Source organism: Protopterus annectens, chromosome 3.part1, assembly GCF_019279795.1.
Source record: "Protopterus annectens isolate FY-2018-M chromosome 3.part1, PAN1.0, whole genome shotgun sequence".
Lineage (NCBI taxonomy): Eukaryota > Metazoa > Chordata > Ceratodontiformes > Protopteridae > Protopterus > Protopterus annectens.
Window position 1 is genome coordinate 964,719,162 of NC_056732.1, and position 25,583 is coordinate 964,744,744.

The following is a 25,583-nucleotide window of genomic DNA, read 5'->3' on the forward strand; positions in this document are numbered from 1 at the left end:
TTCCTGGGTACTTAGGATATTGCTATTGATTTGATAGTGTGAAGGGACATTATTTGTGCTGAAGGGAATGATAATGCATTTCTTTGCATTCAGTTTGAGACTGTGACTAAGACACCAGTCATCAGTCTGCATAAGACCCTCCTGGCGTATACTGACATCATTCGGGGGTTCAGTAATTGCACCCACTTTGCAGTCATCTGCAATCTTGGTCAGCCACAATCCCTTAGTTTTGACCTGAACTTCTGAGAAGTATATACCAAACAGTATGGGGCCCAGCACTGTGCCCTGTGGCACCCCGCTGGAAACAGGTCTGCTGGTTGATGTGGAGTCACCCACTTTGATAGCGTGTGTCCGGTTTGTGAGCCAGTTGGCAACCCATCTTACAACAAAGGGGTTTACATTCAGGTTACTAACTTTATCAGTAATGCCTGAGTGTGCGATTGTGTTGAAAGCCTTTGCCAAGTCGAGGTATGCTGTGTGCACAGATTTCCTTCATCAATGGTCCTGGTAACCATTTTGAAAAAATCCATCAGATTTAACAGGCAGGATCTGCCCTTGACGAAGCTGAATTGGGAGAATCCAGAGTTTGAAGATCACATATATCTTTATTTGTGAAGTCCATAATAATATGTTCCATGGCCTTACAGATGAGACTGGGCAGGAATATGGGCCTGTAATTCCCCAGGTCTGTTGCTAAGCCACCTTCGTGAAGGAGAATAACAGTTGCTGTTCTATGTTCCACAGGAACAAAGCCTGCGGTTAGGCTATGATTGAAAAGGGTACTTAATTTAATGGTGGTGCTAGTTCATGTTTTAGCCTGTTTAGAAGACAGCCTGAGATGCCGTCTAGTCCCATAGTGGCTGTGTTTTTTTGCCTTGGTCAGGACTTTGATAACCTGTTCTTCAGATATGTAGGGTGGGGGGGGGTTGAGGGAAGGTTAGTGATAGGTTTGGAGGTGATAAGTAAGTGAAATTTTCACCAGACCTATCTGCAGCAGGTTTGCTATTTCTGTGGGGTCAGTGTGTGTGATACCGTTGGTCACTAGTTCTGCACATGTTTGGGTCCTACCTTTTAGGCTATGTACATAGCTGTAAAAGGCCTTATGGTTACCCTTGGTTATGCTTGCCAAGATTATCTCAAAGGAGCCCCTAGAGGACTTGACAAGTTGTCTTATTTGCCTGTTGAGGCTGAGGAGGGCATTTTTCCACTTATGGTGTCTTGCTTTTGATTTCTTGGACAGCAATGTTTTGCATTTATTGTAAAGTTTGTTGATGCACCATGGCAGCTTGTTTTTACTTGTGGCTCTGACTTTGATTTGTTCTGGTTCAGCTGAGTCTATACACTTATGCAAGTGATTATACAGGGTTTAAGTATAAGCTTCAGTGTAGTTACCATTTCCAGCTGGGGTTGGGACTTGGAATGCATTTATACCTGCACCTAGGAGGGGTAGTTTGCCTTGGTGAAGTTTTTTAGTTTGATTTCAACCTTTGTGAGTTCTGGTGTTAGTATCAGCTTGAAGATGACTGATTTGTGGTCATTTGTAACTAATGAGGGTCTGACAGTTGCAGTAGTTTTGGCATGTTGGTGAGGGCCACAGCTAGTATATTTGTTCCTCTTCTTGGGGTATAAACAATTTTTTCAAGGACATTTGAGTCAAGGAATTTTTGTGCTAGAAAGTTATGGCTAGCATAGGTTTCCCAGTTGATGGTGGGATAACTGAAATCCCCCATAACCAGAGTGTTTGGTAATACTTGGATTGTCTCCAATTTGGTCAAGTAGGCTTTATGTGCGTCATGACCCATGGAGGGGGAATCTATAACACTCTATGACTTGAATAGGAGTCTTACCCACTGTAACATGAACTTGGATTAACTCCATCGAGTTGTCCAGATTAATTAGATGGGAGGTGAATTTATCTCTAGTATAGATAGAAACACTGCCTCCTTTGGTTCTCACATGTTCATTTTGCAGTCTTAAGGTGTGGAAGGCACTGTAGCCTTGTAAGGCTGGGGTTATCTCTGAGGCCTTGAACAAGGGTTCTGTGACTGCACAGACAACTACATCTTCCAGTGACAGAAGCGCTTCCAGGGAGAGCAGTTTTTGGTTTAGGCTCCTAGATTTCAGCAGCATGACCTTTATTTTGTTATAATTGGCAAATTTGTTGGTAAGTGTGTTTTTGATACCTTGCCTAAAAAAGGAACTATAGAAGAGGTAAGAGCCTTTGCCAGCAGCTGAAAGCCTAGAGGTACCAGGTGCAAACCATCTCTGTCAAAGCAGTGAGATTAGTCTACCATGGCTTCCCAGGCTGACAGGAGCTGGATCCCCTTTGAATGACACCATAAACTAAATCAACTATTGAAATCAATAATTTTTTGTTTATGCTGTGGCATCATTCTAGGTGAGGGTAATATGCAGATCAAGGCTAGGGACATACCTGTCTTGGACATGTACTCAGAGAGCTCAATCATGTCTCTCTTCATATAGTCCAGTGAGGTACATCTCAGGTCATTCACTCCAACATGAACTATGACAGTCATAATGGTACTTTTTTGCTGAGAGACGTGAGTGTATGCATGATCTGATGAATCCTGGCACCAGACAGGCAGCTGACTGTGACTTTCTCCTTGTCCAACCTGGTGAGTGGGACATCAGTGTGTCTCACTATTGAGTCTCCAGTGACTAGAAAATTTGGTTTTTGAGTGTTGCACCTTACGGGCTGGCTAGGTGAGACACTGGTGTTGCTATGTATCATGAGTGCTGTGGGACCTGTGTTAACTGTAGCAGTCTTGTGTTTTGGAAGTCTCTGGTGTTTCAGTTAGTTGTTTGAGAAAACCTCCATGTATGTTGATTTTTGTGTTGGATGCATACTGTGTATATGAGTAGTGGTACTATGTGCATATGTAGTGATGGGAGGGTTCACAACCTCGTCTGTGCTACTGTTTTGAGTGTGAAAGAGCATGGATTCAAGATTCTTGGTGTAGCTACATTTCTCACACTGTAGTAGAGTGATTTATTTGTAGATGGCTGTCAGTACATGTGAGCCATTTGCTACACTGCCTCAACAGAACCAAGTCAACAAGGTTGGCTAGAGAAAAAAGGGTGATCCAACTGCCCATAATGCTAGGTTGAAGACTGTTATCACTAAGGGGGGGCTTTTCAGGATTGATTTTTTGTTGGTAATTTAATACGTTTCAGCTCACTAGCTGTATTACTTTGACTAGAAAAGTACTGAGGATGAGGGTTACGCTAGTGCGCTACAGCTGTATCTAAGGGAAAAAACTGTTGAATTTATCTGTCCAGCTATGATGTGCAATTGTGCGGCAGTGTGCAGCGCTGTATGACATGCAAACAACAAAAGCAAGTCTTAAATACCAGAAGCCAAAAACTTGAAAAAAAACTTTAAAGGGGTTCAAAAGGACCATTGAGGATGCTTACTCCAAGCCCTAGACCAACAACCTTTCACCAGACAGGTTTCAATCAGCACAATCCTCTCACTAGAGTGCAGAAAGGTCCCTTCCAATCCAAGATGGACTAGAAAACATGCTCAGAACAGTCACTACAAACAGACCCAGATGCAGCAAACCTGTATCTAGACTGTGCTACAGCTACTAGCTGTCCCAGTTTCTGTGGGAACTACTAGAGACTGTTTAACACAGCAGAAAAATAACAATGAGACACTATAAAAACATTTAAAACAGCAGACAATCAGCAAGGAAACTCTAAAGAATGTTTTAAACAGCTAACAAATCAGTTATTTAACACTACTTGGTGGGGAAAACCAAAACAAGCAGAACAGATTGCTTTGCAGCAGTGAGAAGTACTGGCAAATGCATAACAGTGAAAATAGCAAAAAGAGCTAAGTAAACAGTGAAAACAGCAATAAAATATAATTTAACAGGCATAGTAAGGTAGCCAATTGCAGTACAACAGTGTAGTTTAGTACATAGTATATATATATATATATATATATATATATATATATATATATATATATATATATATATATATATATACACATATACAACACACACACTCACAATATTAAAGTAGGTGGTAGGCAATAAAAAAGTGCAGTAAATAAGTTAAATAAACAAAAAAAAAAAACAGGCAACTTGTGTTTTTTGGAAAGCTCAGAAGCCTCTAGTCATCTGGTATCTCAGCTCAGAGTTGTGGCTGCTATCCCATCTCAGTTCACCTCGGGACAAACAAGCAGAAACCTGCTCAAATGCAGGGCTTAAATACAAGAGCTAAAAACTTGAAAACAAATTTTAAAAGGTTCAAAAGGACCAATGAGAATGCTTACTCCTAGCCCTAGCTTCTGTTTCCTTTTGTTGGAAGATAGCGGCTGTTCCTGCAACAGGAGTTTGGGCCCCTGCTGCTCCTTCTATTTTTATTGCCTCTGCTTTGGCTTCTGATGGTGTTTTAGTATCTTTTTCACCTTTATCTTCTATGCCTGGTTCTCGGGCTTCTGCTGAAGGTTCTACAGTTTTGAAAGACACTGATAATCTGGCTTTGCTTGACTGTGGTGATCTATGGAGAATCAGGATTGTTTTCAGGCTTTTACTGCTTCTACGTCTGCTGTTTTGGCTCCCCTAGTGGAAAAGCCAGATACTTCTAATAGCGCTGTAGTTTCTGTTGCCTCTACGGTTGTTGCTAAAGCTAAATTTTATGCTGCTGTGGAAAAATGGCAGTTTCTGCTTCTGGCAGTCAGTTTGGATCTTCTGGGCAGGTGAGGATTGTTTCTAAATGTTTGGTGTGGTTAAAGTCTGTTTTAGGTCACCCATTATCATGTTAAGTTTATTTCATAGATTCATAGATTAGTACTAGGCTAACTGCCCTTGCAAGCCATTTTAAACCTAGCCAATTATCCCCTGTGAGATTCAAACCCTGTACCTTGTGTTTGTAAGGCAAATACCTTTGGCATTCTTTGTTAAAGCCTTTATCTGTTTCAGTTCAGTCTTTGTGTGCTATTACTCACTGGAGGAGGGATGCTTTGGTTGATATTTATTTTGAAACTCAGGAGGCTGCCTTTGCTTTTGTTTCCAGTTTTTCTAAACATAATTCTTAGAAGCCTTACTCTAACTATGTGTTGCCTACAGTGGATATTCATTATAAGCATAAGATTATTTTGTATTTTCATTCAATTTATGTTACTGAGGCTCATGTTAGAGAGCTTTTGCTCTCACGTTATGCAGATGTTTTTCTGTGAGAAAGTTTTTTGATACTGATGCTGGTGGTGTTTGGTTTAGGGCCTGGGAGGCCTGGGTAGCCTTATTTTGAGATATGTAGGACAACCTAAATCATGCTTTTTTTTTGTGCTGGTGTCTCATATTTGGTGTCTGCATGTCCTTCTAGGAGATGTAATCGTTGTAGGTCATCTGAGCGTTTTGCTAGGGCTTGTCCCTGGTGATGTCATTTGTGTTTATGTTTATGTGGGGACTCAGGTTGTCCTGCTGTAGCCACTGCAGCTTCTGCTCTGGCTGAGTCTTCTGTTGACTCTGACCTGGCTTCTGGCATTGTAACTGGTGATTCTTCTTTATAGTAGGCTGTGGATCCCACCCTGGCCCCTGTACCTGTATCCCCTTCTGAGGCTTCTAAGGTGGGTTCTTTGCCTTTTAGCTTGACAGGCCCTGTAGTTACTGTCCTTTCTGCTTGTGTTCCCCTTCCACATGTTATTTATGCTGTCCCTACTGGAACTGAGATATTAGACTTGAATAGGAGACTACATGGGGTGCCTGATCTTTCTTCTACTTATGCTGGTTCAAAGGTGTTCGGCTCTTCAGAGGGTGATAGTTGTGAGGCAGATGTTAGTTCTAATCTGCCTGAATCCCAGTCAGGGACCTCAGGTTCTAAGCAGAGGTCTTTAAGGCTTAAAAGTACTAAATGTGGTTTGGATGATGATTTTTCTTATGAAGCTGATGGCTGTCCTGTCTTTTATTTTTTTGTAATATAAATGGCATTGTGTCCTTATCTAAGCATCTGACTTTGCACTCTTGGGTTTCTGACCTTTCTTCTGATGTCATTTGTTTGTTAGATGTGGGTGAAATGTCTTCTGACTCTTGTTTGCAATGGTAGGTTGTATGGGGGTAGCTTGGTCTTTGTGGATTGATTGCCAGTCTGGCATTGTGGTTCTGTATCATGTCTGTGGTGATGGTTAGGGGCATTGATTCATGTTTTGCCTGGTAGGGCATTGGTGTTGGATTTATTGTGTACGTCTTCTTTTACACACTTTGTTATTGTCTATGACTTTATTTCTGTAGCTGAGTACTGTTTATTGTTTCCACTTTTGCAGCCTTATTTTTTTTATTGACTGTCCCATTCTTTTTTGGGGGGACTTTAATTGTGGTGCTACACCATGGGATTCCAGAGCTAGACAGGAATCTAGTATTAATTGTTACAAGGACATTTTGCATCTGGCTTCCCTTACTGTGTACAGCCCTGATGCTTTCACTTATTTTCATGGCATTGCACATACCAATATTGATTATTGTTTTTGTTACCCCATCTATGCTGTTGTTTCTTCTTCTTTGTCTTTTGTGCCTTTAACTGACCATTGTGCTTTGCCTTTTTCTTTTGGTGTTTCTTCTGCCTTGTCTAGGGGTAAGGGTCTGCCTAGATGTACTGCTCCATGGATTTTTACTCCTGTTTGGCAGGAGGTTGTTTCTGAATTATGAGATGATCATTTCGCTTTGTTGCTATTTTTCTTTCTCTGTCCTCATGGTGGTTGGCCTTTAAGACAAAGTTTGTTGCTTGTTATAACTGTTTTGCCCAGTCTTATTATTTTCACTTTAAGCAGTCTTCTGATGCCTTGTATGTTGATTTCCAGTCTGCTGTATGTCAGGACCCTGCTAGTGCTCTTCAGCAGCTTCGTGAGTTGAATTTGCTCAATATTGCTTGGGTCGAGGTAGTTCTTTGGGACTTTGCACATTGTAGGGGTGAGGAAGTCCTTCCTTATGTCTCCGTGCATATGCTTAGGTCAGAGACTTTTATTGATAGATTGCTCACTTCTTCTGGTGCTGTTGTTACTGCTAAGGATGGTCTTTTGCAGGAATTTAACTCTTATTTGTGTTCCTTGTATGGTGGTAAGGTTTGTCCTGCTGAGTCATGGCCCATTCTGGTGATGCTGGCTACTTTTAGGGCTGCTCTTGTCTTGTTGCCCCTATTACTTTGGGGTTCATTGGGCTATTTCTTCTTTTAAGGTTGATTCTGCCCCAGGGTGGGATTGTATTTCATACCATTTTTATCACTCTCTTTCTGATGTTCAATTGTTTGTATTAGTTCAGTTGTTTAATCAGTGGTCTTCTACTGGCTTTTCCCATCTTGATTTTTTGTGCATTGCCCTTAAGTTTCTCTGGAAGAAGGGTGACTGCAGAGTTTTATCCAATTGGTGCCCTATTTCCTTTCTAGGAAATCTGATTACAAGTTGTTTTATAAAGTTTTGCATTTATGCCTCCTTTCTAAAATGAATTTTCTTTTGGATTCTGGGGTCTGTGCTATCTCAGGCAGGACTATGTAGGATTTGTTCCTTTTGCTGAAGTCTGTTACTTCTTATGTTTACTCTTCTCCTTCTGCTTTGCTGCTTTCTTTTGACCTTACTAATGCAATTGATAATGTTAGCCATGGGGCCTTGCTGACCATTTTAAAAGGCTTTGGGCTTAGTCCATTTTTATTCAGTGCATTTCCTCTATTTATACTTCTTCAGTTATTGTTCCTGTGATGAAGGGATAGTTGGGTTCAGAGGTAGCTATGAAGAATAGTGTGTGTCAGGGCTGCCCTTTGAGCAGCTACCTCTTCACCTTGGTGGTGGGTGCACTGTTTTTTAAGGTGCAGGCCCATTCATCTTTGTCTCCTTTTTCTTTTTCCTGCTCTAGTGTTTTGGTGCCTTATTTTCTTTCTTATGCAGACAATGTGACAGTGCTTCTGAGCCTTCTGCTGTTTTTTGCTTTTTGCTGTTTTTATGTGCAGTACTTTTATTTTGTTTTTTCATTGGTGGGTCTCTCCCTTAACCTTGCAGGTAGTTTTGGTGTGGTCTCTAGTGCTGGGGAGGTTTATTTTCTTCTGTAGGCCTCTCCATTTTGGGTGTATCTTTTGATATTCCGTCTTGCATGATGGAGTCTTGTGAAAGTCTTCTTGATAAGGCTTTGCAATGATTGTTTTTGGTGCTCCTTTCCATTATTATTTTTTTTTTTTTGCAAGAAAGTTTATTTGTTAAATGGTGCTTTGTTAGAGGTATGTCTTTTTTTTCTGTTTATTTGTCTCCCCATTCTTGGTCTACCTGTCTTTTGTCTGAAGTTTTTTATTTCTTTTGGGGGACCTCTTATACAGCTGTGCAGAGACGTATTTTGTATTTTCCTTCTGGTGGTGTTGGGCTACTCCACCTTGTTCTTTTTTTGTATACTTTATTTATTTTTCTTGTTTTGTGGCAATTACAGGCTGCTGATCATTCCTTACTTGGTCACTTGCTCCCAGCTTTGTCTGGTTGGTTTTGGCAGACTTGCTTGGCTGGGAAGCGTGCATGGAGAGTCCCCTCTAGGTAGCTGTGTGAAGTCCAGTCTTTGTTGCGTAGGTGGCATGTATCCTTGGTTGCCCTTCCTTCTTCCAGACAAGAGTAGTATTATTTTCTGTTGACCCATTTCTATGCCATTAATGGGTATCAGGATTATTCCCCTGGGAGGTTGCAGAGGTTGAGTCAGCATAGGTGGTGTTATGCCTCTTTGTCCATTGGGGTGATTTTTTTGTGGGGTTGCTCCCATGATAAGTTGCTATTGAGGTCTTCCTGTGTTTTTCTTTTGGTGGGGTCCAGTTGTGTCCACATGCTGGATATGGGACTTTAGAGGCTGTAGAACATATTTTTCTTCACTACAATAAGTTATCTGGCTTTTGGGAGGATGATCAAAGTAGCTATTCAAGTGCATGATTTGTTTCCCATTATGCTTGAAAAATGTTTGCATAGGGATTATGGTTGTGTCTGGATGCCAGCAGTTGCTTGGGCAGATTTTCTCTTGGTGTCTGCTCTAGACTTTGTTGGGCTGTCTGTTGTAGTGAGGTTCTTACTGGGAAGGTTCTATCTATGCCCTCTTAGCTTGCAGGGTGAGGGGAGATTTTGCCCAGCTTGATTATTTTGTTTGCCAACCCTTTTTTATTGTTCTTGCATTACAGGAGGTATTTCTTTTTGTGAGATTTTTTGCACTGGTATTTTTTATGTCAGTGCTTTTCTTGGTTAGGTGTTTGTATCTCCTGTTTTGCTTGACTGGAGTATATTTTTCAGCTACTGCACTCCTTTCCTATGGACTTCCTCAGAATTTTTTATTAATGTGACCATTTCCTTTTTGCTGTTTACAATATTACAACTCTATGCATTTGGTGTGATCTTTTTTTCTTCCTTTTGTCCATTTATTTGTTTTGGGTTGAGTGACTAGATATTAACAAGAATTTGTATTTGGTAGTTTTTTTTTTAGTTTTGTAGTACTGTTTGTGGTTCTCTTTCTTTGTTAGATTGTTTTTCCTTTGTTAGGGATTTTCTTGTTAGGGCTTCTTCTGTGTCTTTTCAGTTATGTAGGACTTTGTCTGGCTTCATTGTGATTGCCCTTCATCTTTTTTCTTTGGTTGACGGTTTTGCCTTTTTGTCAAGGTTTTAGTCCTACATGGTTGTTGTTGTTTTCTTTCATTATTTGTGCTTTGTTTTCTCTTGCTCTTTTCTGTTTATTTTCCTTGGTCAGTATTACTCCTAGCCCTAGACTAACCATACTTCACTAGATTGGTTCCATTCCAATCAGTACAATTCTCTCACTAGAGTGCAGACAGGCCCCTTCCAATCCAGGATGGCCAGGGAGACATGCTCAGAACAAACAGCCACTCGAAACAGACCCAGATGCAGCAAACCTGTATCTGGACTATGCAAATGAGCTATTTAATTATCAGCTCTCTATCAGAGATTGCAGTATGCATATATACATTTCTTAAAGGAAAACTCAACCTTAGAACTAAGTAAAAAATATTTTTTACTCTATCCCTGTTTTCTGAGTTATTTAACATCTAAAAAACTACTCTGACTGCTTCTTATAAAATTTTAATGTTTTCTGCAAAATGGCTGTCAATGGGGCTTGACATATCAACTTGATCTTATTTTTCTTCAAGCTTTTCTCTTTCCCACTCTATCCCTGTTTTCTGAGTTATATAACACCTAAAAAATGACTCTGACTGCTTCTTATAAAATTTTAATATGTTTTCTGCAAAATGGCTGTCAATGGAGCTTGACATATCAACTTGATCTTATTTTTCTTCAAGCTTTTCTCTTTCCCATAATCCATCTCAAGTCTACTTTATGAGTCATGATACCACATTTAAATCATCTAAAAATGTAAAGTAGTAAAAACAGCAAACACTTAAAGTTTAAAGCTTAGCATTTCAATACTGTGATGCTACTTATATAAATTTGTCAAAAGAGTTGACAACTGCCTTTGAACCATTGACTGGTCTAATTGTTCTATTTTTCTATGAAAGGCATGGCTACATTGGAAGCAGTTGTGAATCAGTATAAGTTCTCTTCTTTTCTGCAATAAAGACAATGGAAAACAGTGTCACACTTCTTTGTCTTGTTTACAGTAGTCTGGGCTCCTGACTACAAATTTCTCTTTGTCTGTGGTATGTCATGCAGGTGTAGACAAATTAATCTGCAACTTATGTGGGAAGTTACGCTTAAAAAAAAGTGGAAGGTCTTTCTCTTCCTTTGATACTAAAGCAAGAGAATGAAAGTTTTGTAAAGTACAGGTAGATTGCAGGTACCTACACAGTACTGAAATCATATTGTAGTGAGAAAATCAACCTAAGAGTTGTGTTAAACTGGAGGAGAGGGTGGACGTTTTCTTTAACTTACTGATACTGCTATCTTACATAGTAGATATTTCATTTCTTCATAAGATGTTTGTTCTTCATATTAATTCTAGTATTATAGGCATTCTTAATTATATATGAAAAAATTCCCACTTGTTTAATTTGAATGTGTGTTTTTAGTCATTATGAACTGCTCTTCTGATCTAAGCTTCACATCCTGATATTATAATTTGATTACTGCATGTGAAAATGACAACTCACCATGCACAGCAGCTGCTAATTTCCACTGTAAATTTCTCATTCTTCATAATTATTTTAAACTGTTGCAATCAACAACAGACACCTAATTTTAATTCTTATTTATTTTATTATTTGTGACCATGTTTGTCTGAGCTGAGTAGCCCTTTTCAGCAGAGGCCCGGGGAGAAAACCTCCACAATAGTACAATAAGTTTAACAGAAATTGACAAAAAAGCTTCAATATTTTACAATTTAAGGGTGAATAGAAACATCTATTACAAATCCTCAAAGAATGTCATCAGTTGTTATTGACATAAAATGTTTGAGTCAAGAGAGAAATAAGAGATAGACAAGTAGAGTGAGAGTGTATCCAGGTTACAGCTTCTCAGATTTTGCTATCAGTTTATTTCCCAGATTAGGAGGCTAAAATGAGCATACCAATGAAATAAAAGTAGAGGTATAAAAAGGGCAGGTAGTAAACTGTCTATGAACAGTCTACTTCTTTATGTTAATATGTGCAGTTAGAGTTAATAACACTACAGCATAAGCTATTAACATTTGGCAAAATATAAGTAAATTGTATGTCAGCAACAGCTTGATATAAAACATTACTATAGCTTTTGTCTTACTAATTCTTTCTTTGTTAGAAAAGTAAAACAAATATGTTATTTTGAGTAGATTTCTCACATATATACTTGAAAAAAAAAGAATGAAAAAGAATGTTCCTTTCTGTTTTCACAGACATCAATGATGAACTCTGACCTAGATTTTCTTTATAACAGTTCAAGACAGAAAGAAAGGCAAGTAAGAATCAAGCATTCTGACATAACTGGAACATTCTTTTGTTCTCAAGCTTTTTAAACTGTTACTTGCTTCATAAATAACACTGGAAAGGAATTTGTTACACAAGAACAAAGAAAACAATATCCCCAGCACTTTAATACTTCTAATTAGCATATTACTGAAATATGATACTCAGTTAACTCAGCAATCACCATGCTAAGCAAAGTTGAATAAATAAAATAAAATTCTTAGCTTATATAGTCTTAAAGTTACCAGTTCTATTTCTTATAGTTTAATTACATTGTCTTACAGGAAGTATTTGTTTAGCATTTAGAAATACCCTTTAAAGTTTAGTTAAATTAAATATATTAAGACTTTCACTGTAAATATAATAAAACAGTAAAACTAAAGGGGAAATTCAATAAAGCCTACATGGAGTGATTTTCCATGTAGGCATAGTGGCATGGAGCTTATATGGAAGTAAGGCTCCGTGCAATCCAATAAATAAAGCAGAGGGGTGTGCAAGAGCATGCAGACACGGGCGTGTCCATGGCATGCAAATCACCTCATAAGCAGGTACATTGCATGCAAATTAAGGTGCTGGAGTGATGCAGCAAGCAGATAGGCAGTCCAGCAGATGCTGTGTTGGTGTCCGAAGTATACACAGGAAATTTTCATGTACAAGAAAGTAAAAATTGAACAGGGGCTGTAAAAGCCCATTTAGTAAGTCAGAAATTATATAATAGGCACGATACGTACAAAACTATGCACCATGTGTCTGAAAAATAATGCAAAATAATATAAAATAATGTTTTTAATACCCATATTACGTTTGTGAGGTGCACAGCAGTGCACAAACATGCCGTTATGGAAAAAATATTAAAAAGTTTAAAAACTAAAAATAAGACATGTGAGAATGGTAGATTTCAGTAGTTGCTAAGGAGCAGGTCCTGGAAGAGTTAAGTATCCTGGTGTTTGTGCACTGATCTGTATGCAAATGAGCTGGGGTGACTGAATAGCAAAAACAATCACTTTGTCCACAGATAAAATCTGTGTAGCCCCAGGACCATGTTGGTGTCCATGGAAGACCTAGCTGACATCAAAAGGGGGTGTGTCACAATATGTTTAAGTAGATTGGAGCTCAGCAGAGCCTGTTTGTGCGGTGCACTGCTCAGATAAACAAGGTGGTATGTCGAGGGCTGCTAAGTTTTGTTTAGCTGCAGGTCACATGTTTTAGCTGGTTTGAGCTATGCTCAACATGCCTGTGCATGATGGTGTGTCCAGACTGCTGAGCAGTGTTTATACTAGTGGTGCAGGTTTACACGCCACACTGCAGTGCTTACCAGGGAAGACAATTAAAAAAAGGAAATAGCCTGGGAAAGCCAGTCATGTATAAATTACTGATAACCCCTGTTCCACTTACACTGGCCATTCAAAACCCTCAGTGATGTACCTGGCAGGTGGAATGCATCATAGTTATCCAATCACACAGGCTGCATCTGCAGCAGAGCACAATAAAGTATGCATACACCCTACAATCTGATTTTGTTCACCATACTCTGCACCATTGGATTACTGACCTGGGAATTTTAACTGGGAGAATGATCGGGGCTGCTGCTGCTCAGCTACATCTGTATGTGCTACAGGCTGAGGTCAATGCTGATGCTGATGCTGTCAATAGGCTTAGAATGAGAAAGAGAAGACTGTTCAGGCTAAGGGAAACCTTCCAGGAACTACATGTGCTGGAGATTGTAGAGCACTACATGGTGGACAGGAACATACTACAAGAACTCCCTGAGCTCTGCCACCCTCAACTCAGACCCAGAGCCAACAGAGGGGAACCCATCCCAGTGGAAAAAAATGTATGTGTAACCCTTAGGATACTAGCTACAGGTATTTTTCAAAGACCAACTGGGGAAATGATGGGGTCTCACAGGCATCTGCATCCAGGGTACTCCACCAGTTCCTAGTTGCCATGCAAACACATGCTAGTAAGCACATTTATTTACCCCACAATCCTGAGGAGAGGGCAAGCAGTATTCAACTCTTCTACCCTGTAGCACAGTACCCTAAGGTACTGGGTCCCATAGACTGCACTCATGTACACATCAAAGCACTGCCTGGTAAGGAGGATAGAGTCTACATAAACAGCAAGGGGTACCACTCCATCAACTGCCAGGTCATATACAATGCCCAGGGCATTATCATGAGTGTGAGTGCCAGCAGCCCTGGCAGTTATCATGACTCCCATATCTGGCATTTATCACAGCTGTACCAGATGTTTGCCAGGGGGACATCCCATACAGCCATCTACTGGGGGATGCTGGCTATGCACTGGAACCATGGATGATGACACCATCAGAAATGCACGCACACCTATGGAAAAAAATGCCATAATGAGGCACATGCACACACTAGGAACATCATAGAGCATGTGTTTGGGCTGTTCAAGTCACGGTTCCACTGCCTTGATATATCTGGTGGAGCCCTGCAGTACTCTCCAGCCACATGTGCACAGATGTTCACACTATGTGCCATGCTACACAATATGATCATGTGGAAACAGCTGTGGCAGTAACATCACAGGGAAGAGAGACACAGCTCCCCCACCAGTGCCAAGGTTCTCACAGTCATACACACAGGGACACTTGGAGGAGGAACCCCCTGAGACTGTCCCTGTAGGCTGACATAGGAGTGCCCAGTATGCCCTGGCCTTGGCAAAGAGTCAATGCATAGCACATGCACTGACAACCTAGGGTCCTAGGGACTGACACCTTACTCCGACTCACATACATAATAAAAAGGATGCCATCCACACTGCACAACCTGTAACTTACCTTGTATTGGCTGCGTACTGCATGCATCATACAGAGTCAGCCCTGAAGCACTGTTATCTCAACTTCTGCATTCACAATGTACGTCACTCTCCTTTACAACAAATGTATGGGAGACTAGACTATGGTAGCATATGTATGGATCTACTGCATACATTCAGGGAATAGAGTCAGCTACCGGGGTACCTGCAGAGAACTAACAGCTATGTGGGACAACAGGCACTCTGTCCAGTATTGGCTGCCCCATAATATGCATTAGACCACAAGGCAGCAAAACCCACTGCAGTATGTGAGGGAAATGCCAAACAGCAGGGTCATAGGACAGACACATGGCTGTCAATCTAAAGTCCCCTACCCCCAACACAACCATGTTCCCATAAAACTGCAGTAACAGTATGTTTGCCAGGATATAGCAGCAGACCACACAATCCCAGGACAGTCCCAAACAACCTTGCTGCATGTTCTATTTCCGCAATATGCAGGGGTCAAAGTGTATGTCTGTCAGGTGTTGATAGTGTCAGGAATTAAACTTCTTTCTGTTGGCTGGTATGGCTAAGTGGGATATGAACATTACCATGGTTGATAGTGTTCATAGTTTGAAGCTGGCTACAACTACAATTTTGCATGTGGGGTACTCCTATGGTAGAAGTCCCACAGACTGTCAGTATGTCACAGTCTGTTACTGCAAGAAAGCTGAACAAAGCCAGAGACAATGGAGGGACAGGGGGCCACAGCTATGGACATGACACATGCTCTGAGTAATCTAAAAGGTGGCTAGTATAACAGCAGGTTGTAACAAGTCAGGGTAGCAGCAGGATGGAAAGGCCATCATGTAACTGTGTCAGTACTTATAAAAATTCAGGGGGCACCATTTAGTAGTATATTACCAGAACAATACAACTGTCCGAGGAGCAGAACAAGGCCCAAATATAAGGAAAAGGATTAACTAGTGGCCAGACAAATGTAGAAAGTGCAGAGAGTAACAGGTTGTGCAGTAGCATGGGTTCCCTGGTGTGTATGGAGTCAGTAAATCAAATGTCTGTCATCAGTTCCTAATGTCAGTCTATAATGATTTGCTACTGATGTAGCAGAAAATCATGATGCTAAGTAAAACGTACCATACATATGATGCAAAACACTGCGCAGTCTATTACAATCTGAACAGTTGCTAGATATGAGTCATATATTACATTCAGCACACAGCCAGCGAATCCTTGGACATAATATCATGGAGATGCTGGACTGTTGAATCAGGTGCAGCAGCCAATTGGCTGCAGCACCCAAAATCCTGGACTGGAGTATAGGTAGAACTAGCCTGGAGTCACTTTGTAAGTACTGACAGTCACACTGGGCATGCTCCTATCTGCCTAAAGAACTGTGATGTGAAAATATCTCTGTGCATACAGACAGCTATGTATACATATCATACCTCTCAGCCGTACAGATGTTTGTAGAATGTCTAGATTTTTGGCTCATACTTTTGGCCTGTACCTTTTTTTTACTGGCAAATCACCTGAATGATCTCAAAATTGAAGTCACTAAATAATGACATACATTTGAGTTTCAGACTTCAAATCCTTTAGAAAATGTATGTTAAAACAAACCCTGTTACTCTAGCAACTTTATAAGTTTATAAGAGCAATATATAAAATATGTCCCTATTTTTGGGCCTTGGTCCCACCATTTTATCAAGCTTTCTCCAAATTTTTTTGAGATAGGAGGTTGAGAGGTATGACACATATCTTTCTCTCCCTATCCCCCTCAGACATGATTACCCTTATTTATCAGTATGTGGCACACACACACACACACACACACACACACACACACACACACATCTCTCTCTCACTATATATATATATATATATATATATATATATATATATATATAATATATAGGTCCCCTTTACATACATCATGTTTGGGGGTGGATGAATGTCCACACCTACAGGCAGAATGCTGGAGTTAACTGCACCTACACACAAAACTGTTGCCTGATGCTAAAAGACCACAGCCACATAATGAAATAATCCACCCTGTGCCTGTGGAATCTCACACTGTAGACAGACAATGGTGAGCAGGTGGTGTAGGAATCTCACACTGTAGACATACAATGGTGAGCAGGTGGTGTAATGTACAATGGCTGCAACACAGGACTTGGACAGGCCATATTGTCACTAGCAAATATTCCACTTAGCAAACTGCAAATGGCCAGAAATGGTGATACTGGTACCTGTACACACAACACTAGATAGAATAACAGCGTAAAGCAGGTTCATTCTGCAGGCCACACAGGCTGTGTAACTCAAGGCCACTTTACGTAGTTCACAATTACTGTGGCTGCAGCCACATGTACACCAAATGTAACTGGTGGCATGTGTAACTAGTTCTGTGAGCTGTAGTGTGTAGTAGTAGGTAGGTTGGGGTTCTGATCTCACAACAGCCACCTTTTGTGTGCGTGTGTGTGTGTGTGTGTGTGTATGTAAGAATTTCCCCTACACCAGTACAGACATGCCCATCAGGCCTATGTCTGTGCAATGGTCAATAATTTTATGGCCCTGTGTCTAGTGTCCTCCACAACATTGGCCTCCCTGTCAACAGCTGTGATGTCAACCACCTTAACAACACTAGCAGAAACTCTCAAAAGAGATAAGCTTTGTGGTGCATGCAATAAGTACTTAGTGCTGTAGTGTATACTACTAGATAGGTAGGGGTTCTAATCTCAATAAGGGCAACTCTTTGAGTGTGTGTGAAGTTATATTCCCTTGCAGCAGTGTGCCTGTCTCTATCTGCCTGCAATGGTTTTACATTTTAAGGCCCTGTGAGTAGTTGTTGGCCCTAAATAGCCAACATCTACCTAGGCATAAATGATATCCACTACCACCTACATTTATAGGTACAGAACACCCAGGTGACACGTATCAAGGATAACATGCCTTTTGACAAGGTATACATGCTGGATTATGCTGTCCACCCCCATTGTCTCTGACACACTGTTTTACACATTCTCACCTAGGTAACAATGCACATATACAGCCATACCTTGCTGACGTCATATTTCTGCTTTGCTGCCCTGCCATTCTGAGCAGCTGTATTGCCACAAAGTCTCCACAGTGTAGGCACTAACAGAAACATACAAAGTTCTGAGAGATACCTGACAGTCTGCAACACTGCCTTTCTAACATCATGCAACAAAGGTACAAACACTTTGATGTGTACTCATGATACATGGCAGCATACAGCACCTGCCATGGCATAACACTACCACACTACAAAATGTTATGTAATATAATGTAGCCACCCTGTGAATCAGAACAAATTGCATGTCCCTGCATTGATGGTATGGATGGCAGAGATGTGGCACAGGCATAATCACATGCATACGGTATGGTGTGGGGTGTCAAAGGCCTAGGCTAGGCCAAACAGCTGACATTATGTGTGTGAGTCAGGAAGGGGTGCTGGTCAGCTGGGCCATGTAGAGGTGCCATGTGTGTTTGTTGATGACCTGCATTTGACAGTAATGTTTGAGTGTGCGTGCGTGAACAGTCAAGCCATGTGCTAGCCCGACACATTGGTATGTTGGACGGTTATGGACCGTACATGGCAGAATGGACAGTTCACTGTCTCCAGCCATGAACGTAGGGACTGGTTTTGCCAGGAGTGGCACTGGCACCACCATACCCAGTGTCAGATGCGGTACTAGTTGGTGATGGTGACTTGTGTCTGCTGGGCCCATGTCTCTCACAGGACCACCCAGGACCATGTGCCCCTGCCACATCATGGTGTGGGCAGCACCCTCCTTTCTGTAGTGCTGGAGGTACTGCCACTACGGGAGCGTGAGTGTGCATGGCCACGTGGACTATCAGCGGATGCTGTTGCTGACCTACGGCCATGTGTCTGCCACCTTATTCCCACCACATGTTCTAGCACAGACAATGTGTGATCAAAGACTGACGATATCTCTCCCCACCGTATGTCCACTGCATCAGTGAAATGATGCATAACATCACCAATGTGGTGGAAGGAGTCATGGATGTCAGACAATGATGTATCCATGATCATAAGCATCCATCTTGTTTTGCATTTGGAATGTGCCTTTGCCTTCATGATGGACCAAAACATGTGTTGAGTGACCTGTGATGAGGCACCTGTGACAGGTGGTGGATGGGCAGCAGTCTTCCTTCGAGCACCCCTGTCAATCTGCCTGAGAGGGACCTCGACAACTTTCTGGCTATGGCTAGTGTCTACACTCACTGATGCCATTGATGCTACACTGTCCTGTCCAATGCCGCCACATTATGACTGTCCGATATTTGTGGCCGCAGGGGCCCGGGTATGTGTGGGCATACTGAATGTGTGCAGGGACAATGGGGTAGAAAGTGGTATGTCAACTCATGGGACAGATTCAGCCCCCAACAACCCCACCTCTGCCTCACTATGGCCAACATCATTATCACAGTCCGATGAGACATTGACATCAGGTTGTGACGGGAACACACTACAACCTCCATGGGAGGACGACAAAATAAGTACATTATTACCTGCGCTATTATGTATGATGATCCACACACACACACACACACACACACACACACACACACACACACACATACATATATACATACAAGTGAGGAGCCACAACTGCATTATATATACCACATCTTATTTCTGATCCATTCCACAATGCACACCAGTCTACAACATACACAAACAAGAGAGACCCTTTATAACATGCACTGCAGCTACAACTGGTTAATGTTGCCAGTACTATACACCTGTGAAATAAGTGATATGTCAGTGTATGTGATAGACCTACACCTGAGACACAGTGTACCCATCTTGAGCATACTATTGCCTCCTGTATAGCAGACTGCATAGACCTTTACAAAAATAAGTGCAAATATGTTACTATGCCTCCAAATACACTACTGTGATTACTGATTCAATACACTTCATTTAACCCCTCCAAAACTGAAAATACAAGTACTGTACTCTGGCTAAGCATATCAGTTGTGCCTACAGCAAAATGGCAGCCCTTAACATTCTTAGGGTATTTATGATCCATGAAAAACAGTATCACTCTCACTGGGTACAGGACGTTGGACTCTGGCCACACCTGACATCCCTATGGAAATGTGAGGGGAGAGGTATTGTCAGCAATATCAAATGTGGCATTATTACAGGATAATATGTGGATATATCAACATGTACAGAATGTACTGTGATACTGCCTACATTGCTGACATTCTGAGAGTATGTGCACAAATGTGCATTAAAAACAACCTCCCCAATGCAGACTGACCTAACATTTGTGTACTGGTATGCAGAGTTTGCCACAGTGACTGATACTGTAGTACAGTGATGAACACAGGAGGCTTACCTGGGCACTCCTCTGCTGTGGATGCTGTGGCACCCACCTCCATGATGTATGGGGTGATGGATGCTTAGTAGCTGGTGGTTGAGCCCAGGTTCACCAGGAATTCCTCTGCGGCCAAGCGTGGTTGTTTTGCTGCAGGTCATCCACCAGTGTTGGCACAGTCCCTGGCCACAGCAGTGGCCCTTTGCTTTGCAGCATTTGCCATATATGTTGCTCAGTGTTGGACCTGCTTGTAGCTTCTGTCCTGTAGCCCTACTTGGTTGACTGCTGTGACAAGGTCAGCCCACAGTGCTGCACATTGTTCATGATTCTGGTGACTCTTGGACAGCAGAATATTGTGATGCAGTCTGAGGCCATCCAGGATAACATTATTTTCAGAAGTTGAAAATGTCAGGTGCCTCTGTCTATACATCCTCTCGTACGTCAACAAGAGTGGAACACATCACAGAACCATATACATTACTATCCACTATGTACACACCCTACACATCCAAATTGTCCTGAACTATCCACTGCTACCTCCCACATCAGACCCCACCATCTAGCAACACAGCATGTATGCGGCTATTAGCAACATAGTGGCAATACCGGTTATGTCCCTGTGTGCCATGACAGAGTGTGCTGTATGTCTCCACTCCCATCAATGCCATCTACTGTGATGTGTCCCCCATGGGCAACATCCCAGTACCATGTCATACAGTTAATGTCAGACAAATAAGTAATAGGTGTTTGTATTACAACTATATGGGGACAGTCCAGCAACATCCATGTGACACAATGACAGAGAGCAATGCAAGCGTGCTTTAGGGTATCTTCCCTGTAGGCATTCTACTTCTCCAGTACACAGATGTTTGTGGAATGTGTACGTATGCCTGATATATGTGGTCCTTTTGCCAGAAACATGTGATGTCTGGCAAATGGTTGGACAATAATTGCTGGCTGTTCTCAGAATGTAGAGAATCTGGCTGTCACAGACCAGAACCCTGAGAAAACAGTTATGCTACAATAATATGTGTTACTGTATTAATACTCTTACTTTATATGTCCAATATGTGCACTCTGTCACTGAGGTTGGGTCTGTGCCCCACCACTAATAATGGCTATGACCTGAATTCCTGCTGTAGGGGGTTGCCAGGTATGCTAGCCATAGCTGTCAAGCAATGAAATATGAATGTCAAAACAGTGCCCTAGCCAGAGTACATTAGGGACAGTCAGGGACACCTGTACAATGTCTGAACTATTCTTGTGTGACATTCACAGACTGAGAGGAGCTGAATGACAGTACATCATGTGATATGACACCTGTGGACACCCTAACTTACTGTCACTATGTCTAATCCATAATCCAGCAGCATTCATTTAGGAGCCGACCATTGTAAGATGGAGTGAGAGGGCCAGAGCTGTGATTTAAGTCATAGCAGGCACAGTTAAGAGGCATTCCTGTAGCTGTTGGACAGCATACTATCATCAACATATCATTCCTAGAGATTTACTACAGGCCTACTGTTGTTATCCCTATTGCTCATAACCGCATCCTCCCATCTGCACCCCATTATATGGGGACTTGTATTATATACCTGGTAGAGTGATGTAATCCTTTTGTGCACAGATCCTCAAGTAAAATGCTTCCAAAATCACAGTCTGTCTTGGTACAGCAAGTTACAGACCTATTTTCCATAGGCAGCTGTTTGCCTTTTGTATGTAATGCTCAATAACAGGTGATTGCTTTTACACCAATCCATGGTTCAGACTTGCTAACTGCATCCAGAACTGCTGGGTTGCACTTTCATTAACCAATGACACGGCACAGCAGTGCAATATTTAAAGCCTTCATGTAGGCCTTGGCCCCTTAGTCTATGAGTTGAACATTAGTGAGGTATGGAGACTACAGCATTACAAAGGGTAGGTACAAATACTGTCTACTGTTGAGATTTATGAGGTATGTCCATGGTTTTGCATGCTATGATTGGCCATTGTCATATGACTTTGTGATTACCTGGCAGTTCAGTGTGGGTTGAGGTCAGTAAGGGAGAAAAGACATGTGAGTGTCAGATGTTATACCCTTCAGAATATGCATGCTGCTGCAGTAGCTGCTAGTCTATCAGCTCTGAATGTTTGTCGGGGAAGACTGTGATACATGTCCCTGTCACTTGACCTTTGCCCCTCACCCTTTTATGTATGGGTGTTGTGTGGATCCCTTGTTCTAGGGGGTTGTGAGGTATGGTAGGTCTGTGGCAGATAGCTTAACATACAGCTGCATATGCTGCAGTCTGCAGCTGCTGCTTTTTGCCTAGGAATCATAGTGGGGAGTGTGAGCACTTTGGAGAACAGAAAGCTGTATATGTCACTGAGGGAGCAGTGTCAGCTCTGTCATTACAGCACAGCCAGTGTGGGGGTACCCATAACATTCCAGTCAAGGCATGTGGTTAAGGTACATCTGTTATGTAACAGTGCCAATCAAAGAGTAGTAGGTGAGATATAGGTAGGCTATACAAATATATGCAGTGTGTCCCTACCTACAGACCTTTGACTTGCTAACATGGGTAGCAGTTAATTCAGTAGCAGCAACCTGTTTTGGTGAAAATTGCATGACTCATGCATTATTTTCTGTATTCACAAGACTGTAACAGAAGTGGAAAGCACTGGATTCGAAACCAGGACTGTGGGTGGCAAAATGTACTGCATGCAAGGCATTTAACAGACTGAGTTACTGAGACACTGCTGCAGCAGCTGTATTTACAAGATATATGGGCAGGCATGCAGTCTGACACCGGAATTGCATTACCATGTGTTTTCTGATGAGTATGAGATGTGACACTGAAATGTCTGTCATGGTCTTCTAACCACAATCTTTAATGACTTGCCAGTACTTTAGCATGCACATATGTTTTTGTGAATACCATGCCAAACCAAGGGGGCACAACTGTGGACATTCTGCAACAGTATGTACAGTTGATAGCTATACCTGCTATCCCAGGCCTCACGTACATCCATTATTATTTATTTGGCTGTGTAATGGTGCAGTGTCTGCCTTACAGTTCCATGTACACTGCCAATTTCCCCATTATATGTACTTGCAGTGTGTTGGTGGAAATCAGGATATGTTTGTGGAAACACCTTTTTTAATTCAGAGCTGAGTGGCCTAGTGGGCTAATGCACGGTGCTGTAGTTGACAGGAGCCTGGGTCTGAAACATAGCAAGGGTGACTATTTTGCAGCTGTACCTAACACTGTCAGAAACACATAAGATGATTAAGGCAGTTTTAAGTGGGTTTGTGCAAGGCACTGCAGTGTGGCACAGGGCTTAGCTCCACTTAAACCCATGCTAAAAATAAAAAAAATGAAAATAGATAAGAGTTGATAGGAAAGTAGTGAAATGGGGGCAAGCAGGTGGACAAACATACTGAAAGGCAGGTAGGGATATGCAGGACATGTGTAGGAAAGGACCATAGCTCTCCATTTCTTTTACAGCAACAGCTGTGCAGGCTTTACAATAATTTGGAATTTGGAGTCTCACACCCCAGAGAGAGGGCTGAGGGCAATATACATGTTTTGATTAATTCATGTAATAATTCATTGCATCTAGGGGAAGTGGGTGTGAAATGGAGAGCTATGTATGGGGTGCTATTTTTTGTGGGGCAGGTGCATTTTTTTTAAGGAGACAGTGAAATGTTGGGGAAGGGATATATGTATATGTGGGAGGTAAGATGGTAAGGTGAGTTTGCATTTGCTGACAAAAAAGGCAACATACAGGGGTGGTGTGTGACACATGAGGGGAGTAAACACCTTGTATGTGGAGGGTGTTATGGAAGCAGAGATCCATGTGCCCCCAGATGGCAGCAGTGTGACTGAGCTCCCAACCCATTGGCAATCAACACTGGTCCTTCACTGCCCTGAAGGTGGCTGTGCTGGAAGCTGGGTGCTGAGCCACCTTGCCCCTCTAGGTAGATCAGTCTGCCCTCAATCTGGCACATGTGATTCCCATAACCATGATGCACTATCCTGCACATCATCACTGGTAACTGATCCTGGGTGACAACTCCCCTCCACCTCTGCTCCCATGTGGGACAGGCCCCATCCTCTGAGATGGTTCCACCCATAGGTGGTGCAGAGCCAGTGGGGGAGGCACCACCGGCTTGAGTCCCAGATATGCTGGGACCTGATGCCATGGCCAGCTGAGGTAGAGTAGACAGATCCCAGGAACTGGCCTACTCAGTCAAATTGTAGTGTTGAGGTATTTCAATGTTTATAGATTAGTAATGAACATAACATTTAGTTAGTTATAACAGCATGCCAGAACATTGCAAATAACTCAGTAACATAATATTGCATAGTATATGGAACACAACAATAAGTGATATAACAGTCAATATAGTGACAACATGCCAGTAACAGTTACAGCATAAATCCAACAACATAGGTAATTCAACATGTTATGCTAGTATGCAAGCATTGTATTACATAACAATAATAAAACACAAGGCCCAACATAGCGTTTAGAGAACATTTGTTAATAGCAAACCATAACCGATGTATAACAATAATAAATTATGATGAACATAAGGGGTGGGAGGAGAGAGAAATACAGTCCATTTTTGCCAGTATAGACTGTATAGTTTGTATCACTGCCCTTCCTTTATGTATAGCAGTGCACTATAGCTACTATAGCACGTACATACTTCTCATGCTATCCACATGAGACAGTATGGGTCAAGCTGTAACACCTACAGGTACACAACTACAGAGGACTATTACATGTCAGGTGGACCTATATGACTACCAAGGTGTACTTTGGGCTGATGTAGTTTGACTGTGCTATTGACATAATCATGTTGATGATAGATTTGTGACTGAGGGATTAGGCAACAGTGATTACAGTCCATGACAGCCTGACACTTCAGAGACATGTATCGTGTACAGTACAGAGAGTAAACAACTATCATGCCATCCTTGGCAGGCATGGTGTTAGACTGTCAGCAAATGTATACAGACACACCAGGCACACAGTCATACCAAGATTACACATTTTATTTATTGTAGTATCTTTTATTATTATTGTACTTGTGCATTTATTTTCTAATGTCTTATCACATTCCTGATCAATGTTGTTAAGTCTATTACTTCTGAATAAGGGCTACTGCACCCATTTACCTGTAATTCCTGTGGGGAGAAAATCTGTTAACAATACATAACTGATTCAATAATATTTATTCATACTTGTGACTGGATTTGAACCCTGGTCTTTGTGTGACAAAATGTACATCAGACACAGTGTTTAGCTATGGAGCTACTGCTGACTATTGACTGACTGATATTTGCCTAGAGCTCACCTGGAAACAAAATATGACCTTGTAATAGTAATACAGTTTTATACAGGACTGCAGTGACAGTTGAACACACATGCATGAGATTCATGCATGACAGAGATACTAGGTAAACTGTACATTAATACATAGAATGCAGGTGTACACAATAAACTCTTAGTGGGTGGAAATATCTGTGATGTGTACTAGTCATA